Genomic DNA, 24,372 nt, shown 5'->3' with positions numbered 1-24,372 from the left:
GAGCTAGAGCTCTGAACAGTCCTTTATCCTCAGCTGGACAGGATGGGGAAGTAGGAGAAATTGTGATGCCTACTGAAAAGGGTCTTACACTGAAGACTTAGAAGGATGACTACCTCATTTTTATATGTGGAATACAGATTTCAAAACAAATACACGTATGTGCGTGAATGTATACATCATACACACATATATGTGCTTGTGTGACATAAAAGTAAAAAAGGCAATGATGACAGTCAGGAAGAGGTCCAAAGAGAGTAGAGAATATGAGGGTAATGAAGGGCAGGAACACTACACATTACCTGGCTTCTCTCCTATGTAATCTAGATCTGTCTGTCTGTCTGTCTGTCTATCAATTTATCTATCTTCTATCTATCTATCTGTCTATCTATCTATCTATCTATCTATCTACCTACCTACCTACCTACCTACCTACCCCAAACCCCATGTACATATGGAACATGAAATCAGAAGGGGGACTATCTGGACTGAGGAAAGAGACTAGCAGGAGGGGGAGGGGAGGACCATGGAGGGTAACATGAACAAAATACAGCAATATATGCATATGCATTTAACGCCACAATCAACCCATTATTTTTTAAGCTAACTTAAGGAATTTTCTTAAAGCATTATGCTCACGTCTGTTCCCTTCTTCACCACCACAAAGTAGATGCGGTACCATTTGCTTTAAGACATGCTTCTCCCAATAACTTATATTATAAGCCATATGTGCCAACAGGTCAAAGAGACCCAAATTGGTTCCATGTTGCCAGATATGGCTCACCAAATATGGTGGAGGCCAGGGGAGGAGGGGAGTATGATTGGGGGTGTCACAAACTCAGTGTCACTGCTAGAGCCCCGGTCCTCCGAGGTCCCAGGTGGCTCCTCATTTTTGCCCGTGGCTATGTTTTCAGGTTTAGTGATATGCTGCAGAACAGAAGTACTTTGAAGAACAGAATTCTATGTGTTTTCGTCTTTCCTACAGCACTGATTTGCTTTAGCAATTGAGTTTTAAGCTTGATTTTGTATTTTTTGCTTTATATTTCCAGGTACAGTGATTCACGCCTGTAATGCCAGCAGCACTCTGGAGGCAGAGGTGGGAAGATCTTGACTTTGAGACTAGAGTAGACTAGACACATAGTGAGTTCCAGGCCAGCCTGGATTGTATATGTAGTGAGATCCATCTTAAAGAAGAGTAAAAAGGCCTAAGGTTCCAGGTTACAATGAGGAAGAACAATAAGTCATCATATATTCCATCAAATTATTTCCAATTATACGATGCACTCTTATGTTGCAGACCACTAGGAATTGCACATACCATGGAGTGCAAGCCACATAGGATTTCAGAGTGAGCAACTCTGAAATTCTGCAAATCTCAGACCTGAGACGCCTGACTTATGAAGCTTAGGATGAAGAGGCCTGTGGTTGAATGAGTTAAGTACCAGTGGCTTGTTTGGTTGCCTCGTTAGTAACAGATACACTGTTTGCAGGACTAGCATCCTGGGGTTACAAAACTGGCCCCGACTGACAGGGTGGCCACCCTGTTTCCCAATCCAGTGCTTTTGCTATTGCGGGCATGCAAGCCTTTGTGGAGGCATCCTGTTGTGGCTGAGCTGGAAGTCTGAGCAAGCAGATATTCGCATAGTGTACAAGGCCTTGGAGGAAACACAAAGCCTAGGAAATGAAAATGAAAACCTAGTGGGGGCTCTGCCAGCTCTCCAGCCTTCAGATGAACCCGGTCAGAAGGCAGCTTGAGAATTTTCAGAGTTAACATTGAGGTTTCCCATCCACACATCAGTTCAGCCCTCGGAGCCTATTTCTACAGCCAAGAGAACAACACAAAACTGGGGGAAAAAAAGTTTTCTTTCAAAGTTACCATTGAGGGGTGGGATGGGACTGGAGACACAGTTCAGTGGTTAAGAGCACTGGCTACTTCTTTAGAGGATACGAGTTTGATTCCCAGCACCCATATGACAACTCACAACAGTTCTAGGGGATGTGGTACCCTCTTCTGGGCTCTGTGGGCATTGGGCATGCAAGTGGTGTGCAGATATACATGCAGGCAAAACATCCATACACATAAAATAAATCAAAAATGTAATAGACAGACAAAGTTGCCATTGGGCGCCAACAAGTAAGTCAAGCTCATCCCATCTTGGATATCAATTTGTTTAACTCTTATTTAGACGAAGGCCCAGACTATAAAACCGGATGCTAACTTGGGAAAGATCCATAAACTACCAAATATTTATTTAGCAGAAAACAGAACATCAACAGTTTTAGTTTTTTCCTTTCTTATATCTTCAAGCAGTTTTGTATTAGGTTGAACTGTATGGAGTCGTGCTGTTTATAGGCCAAATAATTGTTAAATATTGATAATATCAAGGTTGGTACACACATACACACACACACACACACACACACACACACACACACACACACGCTGACTCACAGACGATGTTAAAGCTAGTTGAAGATGCTGTTCTTAGGAACAGTGCAGTGATGTACGCCTGTAATCCCAGCACTCTGGAGGTTGAGCCAGGGAGATTGATTACAAGACCAGCCTGGGATATAGTATCTCAAAGAGGAAAGGAAGAAGGAAAGAAAGGAAAGAAAAGAAGGGAGGGAGGGGGAAGTAGAGAGGAGAGGAAAAGGGTTCAGAAATAGGGAGGAGGCAAAGTGGGGGGGGCAGGGGTGAGGAAGAAAGGGGGAGGAAGGAGGGTCTTTTCATACACTGATCTGTTTGCCTTTTATATGTGTTGTGTGCTTGGTTTTGTTTGTTTGTTCATAATTTATTTTCATTTTATGTGCACTGGTGTTTTGCCTGCATGTATGTCTGTCTATGTGAAGGTGTCAGTCAGATCTTGGAGTCACAAACAGTTGTGAACTGCCACGTGGGTGCTGGGAATTGAACCCAGGTCCTCTGGAAGAATCTGGAAGAAGAGCCAGTGCTCTTAACCACAGAGCCATCTCTCCAGCCCCCTGTTTCTTTGTTCTGAGATAAGGTCTCAGTATGTAGCACAGGCTGGCCTCTAACTCAAGATCTTACTGCCTCAGTGTCCCAAGTGCTGGGACTACAGGTATGTACCATCATATTGGCCTTCCACTGACTCCTCATTTAATAATTTCTTTTATAAGCTGTTGATCTGGGGCTGGAGAGATGGCTCAGCACTTGCTGCTTTTGCAGAGGACCTGAGTTTAGCAGCCACACAATGGCTCACAACCATCCATAACTCCAGTTCCAAGGGATCCAACGCCCTCTTCTGACCTCCATAGGTACAAAGACATTCATGCAGGCAAAACACTCATAACACATAAAATAAATAATTCTTTCATTAACGGATTAAAACAATCTGCAAAATACTGATTTATATTATAACAGAATACCCATGGTTGGGTAATTTATAAAGAACAGAGATTTATTTCTTACAGTTCTGCAGTGCAGGAAGTCCAGAATCAGGAGTCGCACTGAGCAGAGGCATTACTGTGCCAGGCCATGGAAGAAGGTGGAAAGACAGGATATGCATATGTGTGTGAGAGAGGAAGGCAGTCACACTGATCCTTCCACCAGAGCCTACCCTTCAGATAACCAAGCCACTACCATGCTAACAGCCTGGATACATTCTCCAGGACAGGGTTCCAGAGACCTCAGTTCTTCTTCAAGGTTTCCACTTCAGTGCCATTGCAACGCAGATTACATCTCCAATGCATGAACCTCGGGGGACACAGTCCAACCATAGTGCCACTCCCCCCCCCAACTTAGCCGAAATTAGCCCTGAAGTTTGGGGTTATCTGTTCTGAGGCTTATCAGTTGTGCAGACTTGGTCTTGGGGCGTGATGTTGGGGTTGCTTAAACTCTGGAGACTTCAGTTTCCACAAAGAGTAAGGAGTTGGGCAGCATTCTGATGCTCTTTCTAACTCAAATCTGGTGTCCCCAGCTGCCCCACTGGGCCTTCCCTGAGTTCTTTGCTGTCACTCACTTCCTCTTTTTTTTTTTTTTTTTTTTTTTTGACTTCCTACTGAGCAGCTGTCTTGAGTGGGCTTTCTCCAAGCACCAGAGGAAAAGGAATGACTGACTCACTCTTTCTGGAAGGCAATCTGAATACATAGGTCATCATTTTAAATATGAAACCTATCGGATTTGACGTTTCCGACCCAAGGAACTGACCCAAAGAAAGACACATGAAACAATGTGCTCAGCAGCAGCATTTATAACAATGAACGATGGAAAAAGGGCTAGATGTCTAGCAACTGAGGACCTGGGTAAACAGTGTAGTACAGCAACATAATGGAATACTATGCAGCCAACAAAAGGTGAATCTGGTATGTGTTACTAAGATAATGACACTGCAGTACAGTAGGTGTCCTCTGAGCCCACTTGGCTAATATATATGTATGTATTTGTGTATGGAATGATGTCATAGAATTATAAATTAACAAAGCAAAAACCTGGACACTCACTGTTCTCTGGGCTCATTCTGTTGGAGCAACTGTAGGCACAACACAATACAGGTGATGGCCTTTTTCCTTCTTATACTTCAGTGGACGTTTCTAAATTGATTCACTTTTTTTTTCCTCAAACAATAAACAGATATCTTCACTAGCAAATGACTAATTCAGTGGGTGGGACACAGCAAGCCTTGTTTTCATGCCCCTGGTCTCTGCTATTTAGTACTTTGGTGGCAGGGGCTTAATTCTGCTTCATGCAAATGGAAACACCAGGTCCCTGTATTGGTGCAGGCCTTGAGGACTCTAGGATGGTCTGTCAGTGGCCATGGTGGAGCTAGTGAGTCATCTTCCTCCCTTCCCTGGGGCCAGGGAGTTAGCTGTTAGTCACTGGGGTACTCACCTATCTCTCCTCGACAAGGCTGCCCTGGAATGCAGGATGCCTACAGCCCAGCATCCTGAGTGCTGAGATCACAGGTCTACACCAACCACCACACCTAGCTTTAGGTTCTGTCTTTCCTCCCTTCTTTCTTCCTTTTTTCTTCTTCCTTCCTTCCTTCCTTCCTTCCTCCCTCCCTTCCTTCTTCCTCCCTTTCTTCCTTCATGAATCTCAGTTACATACCAGGTTTGACTTTAATATGGAGTCACATTCTTTAACCCAAGCACTAGTTATGTGGAACTTATTTTTTTTTCTCCCTAGTTAAAAAGTACAAGCAAACTCTATAATTTTCCTCGTGCCTCATTGGTTCTACCCAACCCACGCCAAATCCCTATAATTTCAAACTCACTAAGCATCATTATTTACGAGCAAAGTATCATTTCCTCAGATGTTTTTAACCCAGCCTGAGTAACATAGGACGTGATCCGGGGTAACTTCAATAAAGAGGTCACTGCTTCAATGACACTGGGAGCACCCATGATGACAACCTGTTCAACATGATTACATAAAACTGCCATAGACTCCACAGAACCTTGTACATGCACAGTGAACCCATGAGCAGTATGCGTCCAGGGAGGGAACAGAGTGTGCCGGGTCCACCAGACCTGCTGGCCATAGGCTCTCTGTTGACGATCGTCTCCTGGGAGTGGTCTGTCAGAACAGCATGGTGAGATGTGAACTTAGAGCAGTGCCCCTGGGGATGCTAACTGCAGTATTTGTGGTTCAGGTTTTAATAATAATTGTAATAAAAAGAATAGACCAAATGTTCAAAGAGGAAGAACTGGAGTGGAGGCATGAATCTGCAACTTGCAAAATCAGGATGAGAATTTTGCAACAGAGATGTTTTCTGTAAGTCCAGGATGATCATGTCTTCTGAGCACATATTCTCAGTTTAAGAGAAGGGTGAGGTGGGGAGATGTTTAAAAGGGAATTTGCACTGTGAGCAAATACGCAGCATGGTTATTCTCATTTTCAGGCAGACCATCAGCAGCCCCAGGGGATGAATCACTGATATGTGAAACTTAGTGCAACACACAGGCCTTGTTCCTCACCTGGAGGCTGCTTCAGACAGGACTTTCATAGCAGGTACTGTCAGTGCCTGCACAGGCCCCACAAGTCGTTGTCCCCTTACTGTGCAATTTTCTACAGCAAGCACCTGAAGTCTCTGTACAGAACAATCCTGAAACATTGGAGAGTCAATAGCCCAGGATAGCTCCCAGCTGGGACAGTTAGGAGTTGGTACAGGAAAAACTCAGCTTCCCCAGCAACTCACAGCCTCCCAGAACTTCTGAGACTGGCTGAGTCTGGTCCTGGCTGCCTCTCCTTGCCTTACTTCCTGGTCCCCTACTTGAGTTCCCTGTGCCCACCCTCTAGACAAGATGGGTGTTAGGACCCCCCCCCAGGTACTCAGATGCTCAGATCTGTTTTCATAAAATGGTGTAGAATTTTCATATTACCTATGCAATCCTCCTATGCATCTTAAGTCACCCTGGATCACTTAGAATTCCCCATACAGGGTAAGCACTGGGTAAGTCGTTCTTATGTCATTTCAAAAATAATGGCAAGAAAGTTGATAAAGTCGATATATGCTCAGCACAGATGTAATCATTCCCCTTGATAGTTTTCAATTATGTTTGGTTGAATTCATAGATGTGAAATGCACAGATACGAGGACTCACTGTAGACTGGCTTTTCTTTCTCTATCTTCCTATTGCCATTCAGTACAGTTTTGTTCTTAAGTCTATGGGCTATCATGGATAGTGGTGCAGCAAACAGGGAGAACACACATATCTTAGACATGCTGAGGTAATTTTTTTTTGGATATATACCCAAGAGTAGGAGAGATATTTACAGAGAAAACCATATAACAATGATGGAAGAAAAAAATACAAATAAATGAAAAGCTAACCTACACTTATGAATTGTAAAATTTATATCATTAAAATATCTACAATACCCAAAATAATCCACCAATTCAAGGCAATCTGCATTAAAATTCCAATGGCAATCTTCATAATAATAGAAAAAAATCCTAAAATTCATTTGAAAACAGAATGCACTGAATAACCAAAGCAATCTTGAACAAGAAGAACAAAGCAGGAATCATCAGACAAATAAACTTCAGAATATTCTACAAAGCTACAGAAATCAGAACAATATGGCACTGGCATAAAAACAGTCACATAGGCCAATAGAACCGAATAGAGGGAACAGAAATAAACCCTCAAGCTTACAGAAAACGGATTTGTGACCGGTTGCTGACAGACCTTCAGAGTGGCAAAGGGTGGTTTCTTTAAGGAGTAGTGCTGAGAAAACTGGATGTCTACATGCTCAAGAATGAAACGAGATCCCTAGCTCTAACCATATGTAAAAATGACCTCAAATGGATTAAAGACTTAAATGTAAGAAACAAAACTATGAAGCTACTAGATGATAGCATAGGAGACTTCTCCATCACATTTTTCAGGCCACTCATATTTTTGGACAAGATCTCAAAAACACAGACAACAAAGGCAAAAAAAAAATAGGAAATAGGATTACTTGAAACTAAAAGTCTCTGCACAGCAAAGGAAATGAGAAGAGAAAGCATTTGAATTTTGAATATGGCAAAGGGTTAATACACAGACTATATAAGAAACTCAAATAACTCAACAGCTAGAAAAACATTATTTTTTTAAATGAGCAAAGGGGACCCAAATAGATATACCTCTAAACTACAATATACAAGTGGTCAATGGGCATATAAGAACAATGTTTAACATCATTAATCCTCAGGAAATGAGAATCAAAATGAGTTCACCTTATCTAATCAGAATGGCCACTAGAAGGAAAACATCCCTTTCCCCCAAAACAACAAGGGTAGCTGTCCTGGACCTGGAGAATACACCAACTCTCATTGACCACCTGCAGGAATATGGCTTAGTATAGCCATCATGGAAAACAATATGGAAGTTTCTAGAATCTCAGACTAGATCCTGAATCAACGGCACACTTCCTAAGTAGTTCACCTCTCCTAGCCAGCAAACACTGGGATTTTCATTTCAAAATAGGGACTCAGATTCAACTTCAGTTGAATTCACCACAGACTCACTGCAACATACTGGTTCATGCTCCTTGTAAGTGAGTGGGTTTCCTTAATCAGAGTTTTACTCTTCCCATTCAGGGCAAGAGAACTGCATAGCATTCTTTAAAAAATTGGATGTAGACTGCAGAGTGAATAGTGGAAGTGTCTGTGGCCATCAGAAGATTTAAATGCCGCAATTATCTATGCATAGATGAATGGGTAAGTACAGTGTGATAATGGAGTATTATTACTCATCCTGAATAAGGAAGGACACTCTGATGCAGGCTACAACATTGGACAGATCCTGAGGATGTTATGCTAAGTGAAACAAGCCAGTCAGAGAAGGATAACTATCATGAACCCACTTACAGGAGGAGCCTAAAGTGGTCATATTCACAGAAGCAGAGAGAATGTTGGTGACCAAGATGAGGGGAAATGGAGGGCAGTTTGGTGAGAATAGTTCCAGTTTTGCAAGATGAAAAGAGTTTGGGAGCTGAAGGGTGGTAATGGTTGCACAATAATGTAAATGTACTTAATGCCATAGACGTGGACATTTTTTTTTTTTTTTTTTTTTTTTTTTGTAGACCAGGCTGGCCTCGAACTCACAGAGATCCGCCTGGCTCTGCCTCCCGAGTGCTGGGATTAAAGGCATGCACCACCACTGCCCAGCAACGTGGACATTTTAAAAGGGTTAAAGTTATATTTTATGTTACACATGCTTAGCTACAATTAAAAAAAACAACAAAAATAGATAACATAGTAGAAGACCATTTTTGTTGTGGGTTTGCTGTTGCTATTGAATAGATGTTTGCTTGTTTATAAACCCATGCTGTAGAGACTTACTTTTGTAGAAATAATCATAATAACACAAGTCCTGATGCCAAGTCCTAGAGGATCCCAAGTGTAAAGTAGCCTCCCCCACCCCCACACTTTCAATGGTTCTTTGCACACAGGATGAGGTCATCTCTGTGTGGGACACACTCAGATGCTGAGGACAAAATGCTTTCCCACACCTTGACCTCTTCTATTTCCTGGAGCATCAACTAGCCAGGACCGTGGAGCAAGGCCGGCTGTTCACAGTCAGCAGAGCGGTGAGGGATTACGCCCCCAGCTGACAATGCCAGGATCTTTCTAGTGTGACCTGTCTTCTGGGATCAAGCCGCTGGGCTGGGATATCCCAGGAGGGCTCATCTGATGTAACAGGGATGACAAACCTGACGAGCTTAAACCCCATACCTTTCTCCTTGTGGCTCTGGAGAAGGGTGGGAAGCCCCTGTTTTATTTTGACTAACAGCATTTTGCTTCAGCTGAGAAAATTTTCTGTGGCCAGATGACCTTCGTCTGAATCAAGTTGACACATACTTTAGAAAGATTCTTAGAGTTGAGGCTGAGCTTTGGAATCTGTTTTTAATTCTCAGCTTAATCTAAATTCACAACACTCAGAGTGGATAGTCAGAAACAGGTGCAAGCTGCTATAGGAATCCATCTCCTGTCCATAGCGTCACTATGCACAATAGCCAAGAGGTGGAAGCAAGTCCAGGGTCCACGGATGGAAGAACACACAAATAAAATGTGATATATGCATACAGTTGGAAAACAGTCAGCCTTAGAAGTAAGTTCTGACATGCTACCAGAGGGCTATCTATGTAGCCTTCTTCCATTGTGTGGTCCCAAGGCCGTGGCTGGCTGGCTGGCTGTACATCCACACAGCAGGCTCACTCACGGTTTTTGTTTGTTTGTTTAGTTTTTAGTTGTATTGGTTATTTTTATTATCACTGTGATCAAAATGCTGAAGAAACATCTTGTGGAAGGAAAGACCGATTTTGGCTCACAGTTTCAGAGGGGTCAGTCTGCTGTACTGGGAAAGGCGTGGCAGACACAACAGCTCACGTCAGGATAAACCAGGAAGCAGGCACGCAGTGGTGAGGGGGTGGGTGCCGGCCTTTGTCCCCTTTTCCCTTGTCCTCTTTTATTCTGCCTGTGCTTCCAGCCCATGAGATGGTGGAGTGGGTCTTTCCCTCTCAGTTAATCCTCTGGAAATGCCCTCAGAGATGGGTGTTCTCTAATGTCATAACAATTCTAAACCCAGCCACGTTGACACTCAAGAAGACCCATCATATGGGTGATGTTGGAGATAGAACCTTGGCCCTTACACATGCTGGGAAGCTTGCTAACATTGAACCATGCCAGCAGCTCTTGAATTACTCACAACAATCAGCTATTCTAAGAGTCACAGCATTTATTTCTTGTCTTCACACATAAACAGCATTTAAAATCAGTACCAAGTAGATGAACTTAGTGAAAATTCATTAGACTAGACATTGACAGGAGTACTTTCTATAACACGTGGCATTTTAGTGGGGAATTAAACAGTTAGTCAGCAAAACAAATGCAAAAGAATCATTTGGAGATAAAAGACTCATGACACCTGAATGTTGTGGGAGATCCTGACTGGATCTAGGAAGATGGAGAGAGAAGTTACTGAAGGACATGGCTGGAGCCATCAACAAACCCAGAGGATAGGCTACAGAAGATTCTTTGATCAATGTTTAATTTCTTAGTTTTCATCATGGACTAGGCTGAATAACAGAAAGTTTAAAGCCAGATGTGGTGGCACACACCTGCATTCCCAGAAATCTAGAAGCAGAGACAGGAGGATTTTGAGCTCAAGGTCAGCTTAGGTTCAAAGTAACACCTTGCCTCAAAATAATAAATAAATAAATAAATAAATGTATGTCATTGTTCCCAGGATTTGGAGCTACATAGTTGGGGTTTCTTCAGTATATTCTCTAGTGGCTCAGAAAATATGCTACTGTGTGTATATAACTCCTTATAGAAAGAGGAAATATCACACACACACACACACACACACACACACACACACACACACACCCTGATACCATTGCACTCTTGTGTGTTTATGAAGAGAGTCAGTGATAGAGCAAGTGGGAACAAGTGTAAGCAATTAGGGAGCTGGAACTAGGGTAATGAATGGGTTTACAGGAATTGTCATGCTAGGACGGCAACTTTTATGAAATTTAAAACTCTATCAGTAAAAACCACTCCCCTCTCAGGAAATGAAAACTGCTCCCAACAACGCACCCAGGAATGACAGTAGGCTGCTGGGAACCATTTCTTTGATTTTTAGTGTGTCTCCAAAACTTACTTTGCACATTCTTGTTGGGAGCTCTTTCTTCTGGAAAGTTCTGTCAGTTCTGTTCCTTTGCCCTCAAAATCTGTAATAATATACACTTGGAACAGTGGAAGTGAGGCCAGCTGCTCTGGGAGCCACACCCTTCCTGCTCAGACTGGCAGTTCTGGGGCATGGGGACCAGTGCCAGTGTCCACCAGGCTGGACTTCTTGTTCCAGGGAAGAGGTTAACCTTTAGCTTCCTGATGAGTCTGGGACCCACAGCTTTGGTTTGAAGTCTTCTCTGGTTCTTGCTCCTGTGGGACCCCTGGGGCAGAACTGTAACTGTCCTAGGCCTCAGTCTGCTTACCTGTAAAAGGGGTAATGGACAATAGTAGTTTATGGGAAAATGAAGGGAGCTAGCCTGAGGAATATATCCAGCACTCTGTAGACACAAGGCCTCAAAGTCAGCCAGTGCCACTGGTGGGACAGCCACTGAGTAAGTGAGGACATTAGCACACAGGAGTGTATGTGAGTGCACACCCACACACACTCTCATACATATACATTGACACAAACACATGTATACACATATATCACACATACACATTTATATAGATATACACTGGCATATTTACACACACACATATAAACACATACATACACACTCACACAGTGACACACACATATAAATGTATACACATGCATATAACATGCATACACACATGTACCATATATATTCATACACATATACATTCACATATATACACATACAGACACATATATACACACATATACAGTTGTTGTTTGGTTTTGTTTGTGACAGCTGGTCTCAAATTCACTGTGTAGCCAAAGAGGATGACCTTGAACTCCTGATATTCCCGCCTCCAAATGCTGAGATTACAGGTGTGCATTACCACAGCCAACATAAACATCTGTCTTTACTGAACTCACCCAGAGGATTTGGCTATCAGTGGTTCCAGAAAGGAGTGACTTTGTTAACTTTGGTGTCACTTGAGAAAACCAGAAATTTTATTTAGTGGGATTGGAGAGGTGGCTCCGTGGGTAAAATGTTTGCTGAGTGGGCACAAGCTGCCTGAGTTTAGATTCCCAACACCCATCTAAAAAGCCCGGTGTGAAGCTATGTATCTGGAGCTCAGTGATGGGGGACTGAGAGAAGAAGAGGGGACGGCTGAGGGAGGGGGCTCACTGGCCAGCCAGTCTAGATATTAGGTTCAATTAGATACCGTTCAAAACATAGGGAGAGCCAGGCATGGCGGTGTGCACCTTTAACCCCAGCACTCCAGGGGCAGAAGCAGGAGGATCTCTGGGAATCTGAGGCCAGCTTGGTCAACAAAGTAAGTTCTAGGACAGTCAAGACTACATGGTGAGACACTGTCCTTTTTTTTAAAAAAAAAAAGTTGAGCTGGGCGTAGTGGTGCACACCTTTAATCCTAGCACTTGGGAGGCAGAGGCAGTTGAATCTCTGTGAGTTTGAGGCCAGCCTGGTCTACAAAGTGAGTTCCAGGACAGCCAGGGCCGTTGCACAGAGAAACCTCTCTCTAAAAGAAAAACAAAACAAAACAAAACAAAAACCAAAAACAAAAGCAACAACAACAATAATAATAATGATGATGTTCAAAAACAATAGAGGAAGTCAGCACTGGATGCCAACTTCTGGCCTCCATACATACACGAACACAAACAAGGATAAAGAGTAAAAAATTAAAAATTCGTGACACATAAATAGTAATTGCAGGACTCCAGCTTTTCTGAGTTTGAGTTTGTAAGCTGGGAAACATGGCAGGGGGCATCCAAGCTAGGAGATTATTAAGCCACAAGCCAAGCTGCTCTGGTGACAGGTGCACTTGTTTTATCTCCTTCAGTAGACCAACACCGAATCCTAGAGGGCAGGCATGTTGCATCCTGCATGTAACTCCCATCACTGTCCCCTAAGTCAGCTCTTTTCAAATAGAAGAGTGGGTATGCAACACACACACAGCCACAATGTCTGAATGGGGGTGGGGAGTCCTCCAGCTCCCGCTGTCTGTAATTACCCCCTCTCCAGTCCGATTTTGAAGAGTTTTGAAAATACAAACTAGAAGGCTGAGTTAGTGAGCAGGTAAACGAAGCTGTCTCTGGGTTGCCTGACACTTTCTCAGCTCTCACGAAGCTTCCTGTTGGTGATGAGCCGTTCTTTCCAGCCGTCATTTATTTACCCAAGGATTAGTATTAGTCACCCCTCTTTGTTTGTCAAACCTTTCATAAAGATTGTACATATGGAGGAGAACATAATGTTTCTGGGACGGCTCTCACCAAGCCTTGAAGCCATAGCGCTGCAGATGTGACGGGTGGAGACAGGCTTACACTGTCCTGACTGTAGGGACCTCTCAGGAAGCCAATGCCACAGGCACAGGAAGGTTAAAAAGTACACTCTGAGCCGAACACGATGACGCTTGACTCTCATACCAATGAAGCTGCTAGCAGTTGGAGGCCATCCTGGGCTACATAGCGATTTCAAGACTAGTTTGGGCTATCTAGGTAGACCCTGTCTCAGAAAAAAAACAAAACAGTCAAAACAAAAAAAAAAAACCAAAAACCCAAGCAAGACTGCTTGAGGGTGGGGGATGTAGCTCAGTTGTAGAGTGCTTGCTCAACATGCACAAAGCGGTGAATTCATCCCCAGCACTACGCAGACCAGGTGTGGTGGCGCAGCTTTGTAATCTCAGCACTCAGGAGGTGGAGGCAGGAAGTCATAAACTCAATGTCATCCTCAATACACAGTGAGTTCAAAGCCAGCCTGCACCAACTGAGGTCCTGTCTCAACAACAACAATATCATCACTATCATTAACAACAGACCGCTTCTCGAAGCAACAGAGATAAAGTAATTTTAGGGTAGGCACATCCTAAAAACCCTGTTTATAAATAGTAAACCATTGCCAGACATGGTTGTTCACATCTGTGATCACAGCGTTGTGCTCGGGAGGCTGAGGCAGGAGGCTCTCTGGGAGTTTGAGGCTAGCTGGGCTTCACAATGAGACTTTGTCAAAATAAATAAGAAGGGAGGGAGAGAGAGAGAGAGAGAGAGAGAGAGAGAGAGAGAGAGAGAGAGAGAGAGAGAGGAAGAAGAAGAATAGGAGGAGAAGGAGACAGAGGAGAAGGGGGAGGAAGAGGAGGAGGGAGAGGAGGAGGAGGGAGAGGAGGAGGAGGAGGAGGAGGAGGAGGAGGAGGAGGAGGAGGAGGAGGAGGAGGAGACAGGAGGAAAGAAGGCAGGCAGGAAGGAAAGTCCCCAGTTAACTAGTCTCAACTGACAACAGCTGCCCCTTAGAGTGAGGCCATGTGTACAGCAGGCACTATCCACCATCCCACTCAATTCACATGTCTCCTTGAACACTGTGGAGCAGAGACTGCTGTTAACCCCACCTCGTGGATGAAGAAACTGAGGCTCTGAGTGTATGAGGAGCGGTGCAGCAGGGAATGACCAACTGACCAGGCTGGGGCCTTTCCATGAAGCAGGCCGCACACAGCTCTGAGGCTCTAAAGCAACAGTAGCCTCTGACTTTTGAAAAGCTGCTGTGGGACTGGAGGAGGTGGGAAAATCTCCTCAGGCCTCAGACCTGGAGGCTGTGCAAGCCCACACCACCCTCTTCCTCTCCAGCTCAGCCTCCCTGCCTCTGCACATCCTCCCTGGCTGGTGGGCATTTCCTTCCCTCTGGTGATAAGAGAGGGCCAGGAGCTCTGCCCAGGACTGAGGACTTGTCAGGGAGCCAGAAAAGCCAGGAAGTTTATTTTTCTGCTGAGAGCCTAGTGCAGTTCCTGGGAGCAGCCCTGAGCCTCCTTCCCCAGGAAGCTATCTGTCACAGCAGCTCCAGTGTCATATGCCAGAGATCATTTTCGGGTGGCCTGTGGGACCTTGTGCATCTTGACTCACATGGGCTTCTCCTGTTGTCCATGGTGAAGACCATTTTAACATTTAAGTACAAAGCTATTACATGCCAAAATCAATCAATCAATCAATCAATCAATCAATCAGGAAATGTACACACAAATCTAGACCTCCAGCTTCTTACAGGTCACAGCACTGAGTCATTATGTTGCTGTCTTCTTTATGTTTGGAGCAGTGTTTTTATATTTTAATTAATTTTTAAACACACCAGAGAATCATGCAATACTGCCTGCACCAGATGCAATTCTGGACCACAAGCCTGCATGCTGCTTTATAACCAGTTGGGTGATAGCAGAGCCTTGACCTCACCTTCATTGCTAACTGAAGCCCCTGTGTTATCGTTAAAGCAGTCATTTCTGCAGTATTATGTGCCCTGAATGACGAACACGGTAAGACATGATGTCGCTCCTGCAAGAAGCCAGGGCCCAGGGGAGAGTATGAGCTTGTCACGCAGCACACGTGACCACTCCCGACTGGATGTGTAACGCATGAACACCTCTCCGGTTAGCTTGAGGGAGCATGCATAGGATTGAGGATTTTTTTACTGGCTTGGCTTCTGATGACCTCGAAAACTACCAATTTCAGTAGAAATAACCCCCATTCCCATCCATTTCCCACTAAAAGACTCATAAATGTCCCCCGGGCAGGGCTGCACTGCAGCATTTCTCCGTTGGAATCCCTCCCACTCTCGCTGTTCATTCTCACCTTCCCTTAATAAATCTGTTTGCTTTGCTCACCCTTTGTTTTCTTATTCCTCTTGGGCAGGCATGAAACCACAAATATGGAAGCCAATGGCTCGGGGTGACTTGAATGTCCCTTGATCATCTAGCACACTAGCTCCTCAACTTAAACTCACCAAGAGCCAAAAAGGTAACATCCCTCTCAAACCCCCCCCCCCCCCCCCCCCCCCCGCTCCTGCGGACTGGACCCCTCCCCTCTCGTGTGGTTGGTGCCTCACTGTGGATTGAACTCCATAACTGAGTCCCCAGTTCTTTATTTTGGAGGGATGCAGTTTGCTGACTATCCTTAGTGACTCGGTCCTCTCTCCTGCCGCTTCTCTTCCACTCCACACACAGTGTTCCATGAATTTATTTTTTTTAACTTAATTTTTTTAATAAAATTGCCTGGGGGATGTAGCTGAGGTGGCAGAGTGCTTGCCTATCCTACAGGAAGCCCTGGGTTTGATCCTCAATACCATATAAAGTGGGTGAGGCAGACATGTCTGAAATCCCAGCACTCAGGAGGGAAGAGGCAGGATGTTTGGAAGTTCAATGCTATCTTCAGCTACAAAGAGTTGGAGGCTCGTCTTTTCAGGGGGAGGACTCAACGCATGCGAAACATATGGTCTGTGGATGAAATGCACCCCAGCCCTGGGACAATCTTAAAAAAAAAAAGACAGGAGTTTTCAATACTCATCCGTTGTTACCCTCCAAGTAGTGTGTAAAGACCAGCTGGTGGGAAACTGGGGCAAAGGGGGCATCTTTGGCAACATCTGCAAGGCACACAAAGAACCATGTGCAGAGGGCCATCACGCTGGTCTCAAATGGCTGCTGTCCTCTGAGGGAATTCGGGAAGATAGTTATACTTCGGCTTTTGGGGGTGACTTTTATAAAGGCGGCACTCTGTGTCTGTCCTCGGCTTCTCAAAGTCTTCCTCAATTCTCAACTGCATTAAGAATGGAATCTTAGGCTGGAGAGATGGCTCGGTGGTTAAGAGCACTGACTGCTCTTCCAGAGGACTCGGGTTCAATTCCCAGCAGCCACATGGCAGCTCACAACTGTCCAAGATCTGACACCCTCACACAGACACACATAGAGGCAAGGCACATTAAAAAAAAAAAAAAAAAAAAAAAAAAGGAATCCCAACATGCTCACCTAGTTGCAAAACTGGCCCACCTCCCTCCTCTCTTGATCGTCCGCTGCCCCGATTCCTGGTTCTATGCAGAGCCTCTGATGCTGCTCCAGGATCCAGCATTGCCGCTGCATTGTTTGGAAAGGCTCTTCTGTATCTTTACTCCCACGCAGTTCAACCTTCCTTTCAGCTCCCCAAGAGGGCTTCCCAGCACCCACACAGGGAGCTCTGCACCCCCTCCCATCCCTCAAGGTTTCTCTAACTGTTATGAACTTCCTAGGTACTGCACACTGCCATCATGGGTGCTGATTCCCTTCCAGGAGGATACCTGAATCCTGCATGTAAACATATGCCCATATGGTCTGCACATCCTTCACTCACCCAGCCAATTTACTGAAAACTTGAGGGTACAGACCACTGATTAGTCAAGCTATGCAACATCGAGTCGGCGAGAAAATCTCTGCCCTGGACAAGGTGCTAAACATATGAATACACTTTCTTTCTGTCATCTCCTTTGCTTCCAGAAGGACTGATGCAGACCCAGCTAGAGAAACCTCAGGCAAGGATTATCTCCTAATTTACAGTGTACATTAGAATCTCTCAACCCCAGCACTACTGAAGTTTAGGGTTGGTTTAATGGTCCTGTGTAGTGTAGGGAGTTTGGCAGTACTTCTGGCCTCTGACCACTAGAGGCCAGTAGCTCCTCCATGCAAGTGGTGGCTGCCAACTATCACTGGAGATCAAGTGGTCAAGACTGAACCAGCTACCAGCAGAGACCTGCACCTTCAAGACTTTGAGATAAGCCGTGACTTTGGAAATACAGAAAGCAAGAATGAGAATTTCCCCCACATAACTAACACAGAGAGAAAGCAATCACAGATTACCCAGGCCGCTAGAGCACAGGTCTGAAACGAGACAGAAACCAAGACATTCACACCACAAACACACTAAATGGCCCCTTCTCCCGACACAGGAGTGTGTTCATGGCAGAGGGTCAGACAGCAGCAGTAACACCATGACTTCCATAGCCATGGATTGATATCTTCAGAGTACACACTGGAACCGACTCATTTTACAGCCCAGGCAGGAAGGTGACATCACTCCCTTTTCCAAAGGGGAAGGTGAACCTCGGTCTTCTGTCTGCCTCTCTCTCACTCCCTTCCTTCTTTCCTGGTCCTGAATCTGGGGGCTCAAGCAGTCCCGTTGTTTCACCCTCACAAGTAACTTACATCTCACAGGTTCTACTGCCATACCTAGCTTAGCCTTGATGTTTAGATTTTTGAGACTGAGTCTATATTATCTAGGCTATTCTTGTACTCATGTGCTCAAGTGAGTGACCCTCTTGCTGGGATTAGGTATTTGTCAGCAGGCAGTTCAAGGTTTTTGTTTACGAAGTCCCTTGAGGCATCCGTGGAGATCAGCAGGCAACATTCAGCTTCAGACACCGCGGCCGTGGTGTGCTGGAAATGGTCCTTCAAACCACTCCACCAGTAAGTACACTCATTGCCTTTGGCAAACGCGGCACCTGATGTCTCCTAAGTTCTGGCATTGCTGGAGAGGCATATCCTGGGGGCTAACCTGGGACCTAAAGGCTTTGGAACCACTCGAGAGAGGCCTGTCTGCACACCTAAAAAGTGTCATCTCCAGAGAAGGCCACTGTCCCTGTGACTGCTCCCTATGGGATTTCTGGGGTGGGCAATCCAGAAAAACTGAAAATCCAATCAGATTGCCTGAGCCATGTGGGGTGGAAGTACCAGGGTCCCAGGGGCGTTGGGGTCAAAGCTTGAGTCCTGGAGACCCTACCAAGCTGGGCTTAGTCACTGGCCTCAACAGGATAACTAAAGAGAAAACAAAGCTACTCATTGTGGCCAAGAACACTAGGAAGAAGAAAAAATAAAGGAGTCCAGTGACCATGTATGACCTAACTCGAGGTTTATGCTTAAGCAGAAGGTAAGTGGTTTGTGAGACTACACCGTCATGGTCAAGGTGTGGTTGTCCCCATCCCTGAAACTTCACTGTCTCAGATCCGGTCAGAACTGTGTGAATTTTCCCCAGTTGCCTGGCATCAGGCTTCATCCTTGTCTTTCTCCCAGCACAAGACTCCTTGGGTAACACCAATTTCTTGGGATCCATTGTCTCAACAGTTTAATAGCTGAAGGGAAGGGCACACCTGTCTCCCTTAGGCTGCCTTTTCTCTTGCCAGGATGGTTATACACCTCGGGGCAGAGTCAGGCCAGGCTGATCCCCATGCTCTACAATTTCTAGCTCTAGGCTGTTTCTCCACCTGTAAAAGGAGATATTTAGGCCAGAAAGACATTAAGTCTTTGCTGCCCAGTGTGGCAGCCACTAGCCATGTATGGCTGCTGAGTACTCAAGATGTAGCTGATACAAACTGAGACATGCTTGCGTATAAAACACAAAGTGGATTCTTGGTTTTGTTTGTTTGTTTGGTTGGTTGGTTGGTTTTTTGAGACAAGGTTTCTCTGTGTAGCTTTGTACCTTTCCTGGAACTCACTCTGTAGACCAGGCTGGCCTCCAACTCACAGAGATCCGCCTGTCTCTGCCTCCTCAGTGCTGGGATTAAAGGCATGTGCCACCACCACCTGGCACAAAGTGAATTCTTCAAAATGTATTTTGGAGCATATTTCAGAATGATATGCTGTATCTGGTAAAATAAACTACTGCCAATTAAAAAATATAGTACGAAAATGAAAAAATTCTTAATTTTTATGAGATATTATAGATACACAGGGCCAAATAAAATTGCCTTTTGTGATTAACTTTACTTGTGTGTGTGTGTTTTTTTTAATTAAACAAAAACACAACAAAAAAACCATTTTTCATGTGGCTCCAGAAAATCTTAAATTACATCTGTAGCTTGCATATGTTTCCATGGGACAATGATATTCTATCAGCTGCTGTCTGTGAAAAAAAATGTATTTATGGAAAGCAAAAGCCAAATACCAAACCTTTGCAGTATCACAAATAAACTGTTGCTCTGACTAAATTTCTAATCACCATTGTTTCTACCACAAGGTTTTTGGTGTGTTTGGCAACAGACCATATGATGCCATCTATTCACATTCTAGGGTACATACAGGGAGGTCGAAGAGACAGTGACACTCTTCTCTATGGCTTTTAATAGTCCACATATCCACAAAAGGATCTGCTCAATCAAATTTTGGTTAAAATGGGGTTTGGGGTCCTATCTGTCATTTTAATTCCTCTGTCGTATCTTCCCACTATTATGCAACAGTGAATTGTCTTTGCTTGTGCATGTGGAGAAATGAACTGCTATACAAAGGCAATTCTGAGAACTCAAATGCAGGGAGAGCCACTGAGGTCCAAGCTGTAGTGAGGCTGGTCCAGTTCTGGATGACTAAGGGTTTGCTCTGTAGATGGGATTCCTGAAGACTGAATACCATCTCAGGTGTCCAGGAACGACTGCCAGTCAAGGGGACTCAGTTGAGATGAAGAGAATCAATCACCCACTTGGTAGAGGCAGACTTCAGCCAAAGCATTCCCATCCTTTACCATGCCGGAGTGCTCCCCTGAGGTTTCTCTGACATGTAACTGCAGGGTTTCCATAAATAACAGATAAGCACAGCTCGCCATCTTGTCTAACCTGTGCAAACCAAGTACACCGAAGAGCCTCTGAGATGGAGTCCCCGCAGTGATTAGGGCCCTTGAACAAAGCCAGCTGAGGATGAGGGTGGAACTCAGAGTCTTAAGCGTGCTAGGTAAGTCTACCAATGTGTCATACTTCCAGGGATTCTCAGCTGGTTTGTGATGGGTTCAGGGATGCCCGAAAGGCCAAAGCACTTGTGAGGCAAAGGTGAGCAGGGTCTCTGTGATCCAAACACATTTCCTTCCTGGTTAACTAAGATCAACTTTCACCTTGTCCCTTAGGCTCAGGCAGCTGAGAAAGTCCCACCTAGTATGGGGAAACTCTACACACAAGTCCAGGCAGGCGAGGGTGGGCCAGCCAAGGAAGCTCAAAGGCATTCCTATACACGTGGGTGGTGTGTGCTGGTCACCGGGCACCATCCTCCACTATGTGAGCGAAGAACTTCCTCTGAGGGGCTGAGTCACAATGACAAAAGAACAGGACAAACTTCTTCTGATGGAACTGAAGTTGTGGATTGAAGTTGAAATCTGGGAACAATATTGGGACCACAACTGTGCCTCTCTTCATACCATTTCTACATGTGCACATACAGGCTTGTGTGCACATGTGTGTCTGTCTGTCTGTGCATGTGTGTGTGAACCTGAAGGTCAGGGGACAGTCGGCCTTGGATGTTGTTCCTTAGGTACCTTGCCCTTTTTTGTCTCGAGGCAGGATCTTTCACTGGCCTGAAACTTTTTCAAATAGGATAAGTTATCTGGCCATGAACTCCAGGGCCCTACCTGTCATCTGAGCCTCCCATCTTGCCACCCCTGGAATTACAAGTGTGTGACACTGCACTCAGCTTTTCTTCTAGTTCTGGGGATTGAACACACACTTGTGAGGCAAGTGCTTTATCAACCAAGCCATCTACCAAGCTCCCCCGACCCAGGCCCTTCACACACTCACACACACACACACCATTTCTACTTCGATTTTATCTTCAGATAAAAGTGAAGGCAGAACCCTACTCACTCAGCCTGTGTGAGCTCTGCTACCGGTGGGTAAAGTGGTTCTACTCAGCCTGAAAGGATAGCTCAGAGGCAGAGGGTGAGGGACAGGTGGTACGAGGGCAAACCTTAGAGACTGGCAGTCAAAGGTTTGGCCTTAGACACAAGCTGCTGTGGCAGAACAGGTGATAGAGAGTTGAGGAAAAGGCAGATACAACCCAAGGGTATGAAGGTAAAACCTGCTGACTTGATCTGAAGCAGGTAACTTAGATCGACAAATTGTGTTTGGTGGTAGCGTAGCTGGATGGTGAGGATCATCCATGACATCTACTCATGAAAGAATGAGGTCCTAAGCAGATGGTAGATGTAGTGGAAGAAGGGTATGGACTTGGGAGACCTGTAAAATATCTGTCAGTACTGGGTCCCTGAATTGGGTAGGGGCAGCTGGGAAGAAAAGGTCCAGGAAAAGAAGGGGTCATGATGACTGAGCATCCATGGTCCTAAGTCAGGTCCAGCTGGAATGTCTCCAGCCTGGAAGACTTTCTTATATATCTCTTTCATCTTATATAAACTCGTTCATCCAATTACCCTTCAAATCTGTTGGTAGTCGGTGTACAGATAGATCTGTTACCTAACTACAGGTATCTGGTTACTCTGTCTAGGGCTCCATGTCTTTCCATCTCCCCATGTTTTCACAGTGACCTTATAGAGCAGGAAGACAGTATTTGTCACAGGTGGCTAAGGAAAATTAATCACGGTGCTGTGAACAACTGGAAAACATGTGTGTGGATTTATGTGGCTTCCAGGATGTGACCCTACAGGAACAATGACCTAGGACATCCACAGTTATTCCAGGATGGTCAGACCATCTGGGCCTTTTCCACGTGCCTCGTGTTCTCTAACCCAAGTTGCTTCCCAAGCCAGGACACACGAGAAACCACAAATCAAAGCTTGACACTGGTGGTCAGCAGCTCTGGTTGAGAGCGCATGCTGGGGAGGGAGAGTTGTGATGAAGAAGCGGTTGCTGAGTGTCTTTCAACAACTGAGCTGTGAAAAAACCACAGAGCACTAATAAGCGTGAAGGATGATAAGCCTAATGTGGAATTCAGCTAAGGACCAAGAATCGTCATCCTTTACGATGTCTATGGAGAGGTGCTTTAGCACTGTATAAGCCCCATTCTGAAATTTAGGTCCACTCCTACCTTCCAATCTCAGCTGTCAAGTGAATATTCACTTCCTTAATAGCGATTTCTCTGGAACCCCAGGGTAGGCTGCCTAGTCTCAGAGGCTCCATTTACTTCTCATCCCAGGGACTGCCTTCTTCATGACTGATAATACTCTGTCTGGCGATGTGCTGATTTTGGTAGTTATCTTTCTTTGCTACCAGACTAAAAGTTCTGTTAAGTCAGGAATGGCTTTTGGTTTTTCCCCAGCTGGCCTAGGTCAGAGCTCGGTGGAATCATATGTGCTTAAAAGACATGGATCCAAATAAAACATGAGGCATAACGGAAGAGCCCATGGGGGGCATATCATATGGGCCACTGGATTCCAGCTTGTTATTAATTAATGTTCAAAGGGCATTACTTTATCCATGCAGATAACTCCACAACTAAGGCTGGTGAAGAACACAGGCCAACAGTGTACATCAACGCGAGGAAAGGAAAAAAAAAAAAAAAACTACATCAAAGTGACTCAGGAGAGGCAAAGAACCAGGCCTTCCAGCGTGCTTAGCTAGCTCATCTCTTCCCTGACTGACCCTTCATATAACATCTGACAGTATTACCAGCCAACTGCTGTGGCTGCTTCTCCACTGTAAATTAAAAGTAAAAACCACCACTTTCCCAGGGATGAAAACAAACAAACAAACAAAACAACAGACTAAAGCCAACTTTAAGACGGACAGTTCATTGGGTCCAACAGGACATCTTCCTCAGAAATTTTCAAACGCAGTTTGGACCACACTCTATTTCCTTCTTTTGCCTTGACTTTGAAGTCTAACTACTATGTAAGCTATGATTCCGCAGGGCTCCCTGTCCATCCCAAGGTGGTAATTAAGGACTAGCCAATATTTAGGCTAATTTAGGCAATGCTTTGGGATAAAGCAGGGCTTGAGAGATGGTGCTTCTGCAAGCATATCTCAGTGTAAGATACAATCTAGGGTTCTGGGGTTCAGCTCCAGGTCCCCAAGAGACTACAAGACTCACCTCCTCCCATCTGTCTCATGTGGGTCTGATGAAAACTGAGGAAACCAGTTGAGGATTGAGATTACTCATGCGGACATAGCTTAACTACCTGGACTGAGAACGGAGGTCATTTGTGCCAATATAACTTAATTCTTCTAGGATCTTCTTGCCCATAGAGTCAAAGCAATAAACCAATAAATAGCTTTTCTATTTGCTGCAGGAAATCCAAACATTTTGCTCACTTGAGAGAACAGCTTGCTTTTCAATGATTTACTTAACAAGATTCCCCTCAAGAACCTCTGTCCACCAATTCTGGGATGCTGCCTACCAAGCTTTGCTAAAATCCGATCACATTCTGTCTTGAAAACGGTGACTTAAAGGACTCGGGACTTGACATTCAAACCCTATGAATACACTGTCCTGTGGTCCCTCTCCTAGACACCAATGCTATCGTCCTGGTGGTGCCCTCATTTCAGCAATAAACTCAGCTTTGCTCTAGCAACAAGACTTTCAGTGGGATTTTTCTACAGTCAACCTTTGACATGGTGTCAGTCACAATCTCTTTGGAAACAGGGAACACAGATAAGAGCAAATACCTCTTTATTGACACTTGAGGGCTTTAGAATTACTAAACATAAGCACTTTTTTCCCCCTCGGTAACAAAGCGATACAGTTTCTTTGGTGTTCCTCCTCTGGGGAC

The 24,372-nt window shown here is 44.8% G+C and overlaps 1 protein-coding gene across 1 annotated transcript in view; it reads right to left on the bottom strand.

Moving 5' to 3' along the window:
• Positions 1 to 24,372, bottom strand: part of Rin2 (Ras and Rab interactor 2) — a 209,086-nt gene that overhangs the window by 73,779 nt on the left and 110,935 nt on the right. The gene's annotated exons all lie outside the window — the stretch shown is intronic.

Source organism: Peromyscus eremicus, chromosome 4 (genome assembly GCF_949786415.1).
Source record: "Peromyscus eremicus chromosome 4, PerEre_H2_v1, whole genome shotgun sequence".
Lineage (NCBI taxonomy): Eukaryota > Metazoa > Chordata > Mammalia > Rodentia > Cricetidae > Peromyscus > Peromyscus eremicus.
The sequence above is the reverse complement of the archived record's forward strand: the minus strand, read 5'-3'. Positions and strand labels throughout refer to the sequence as shown.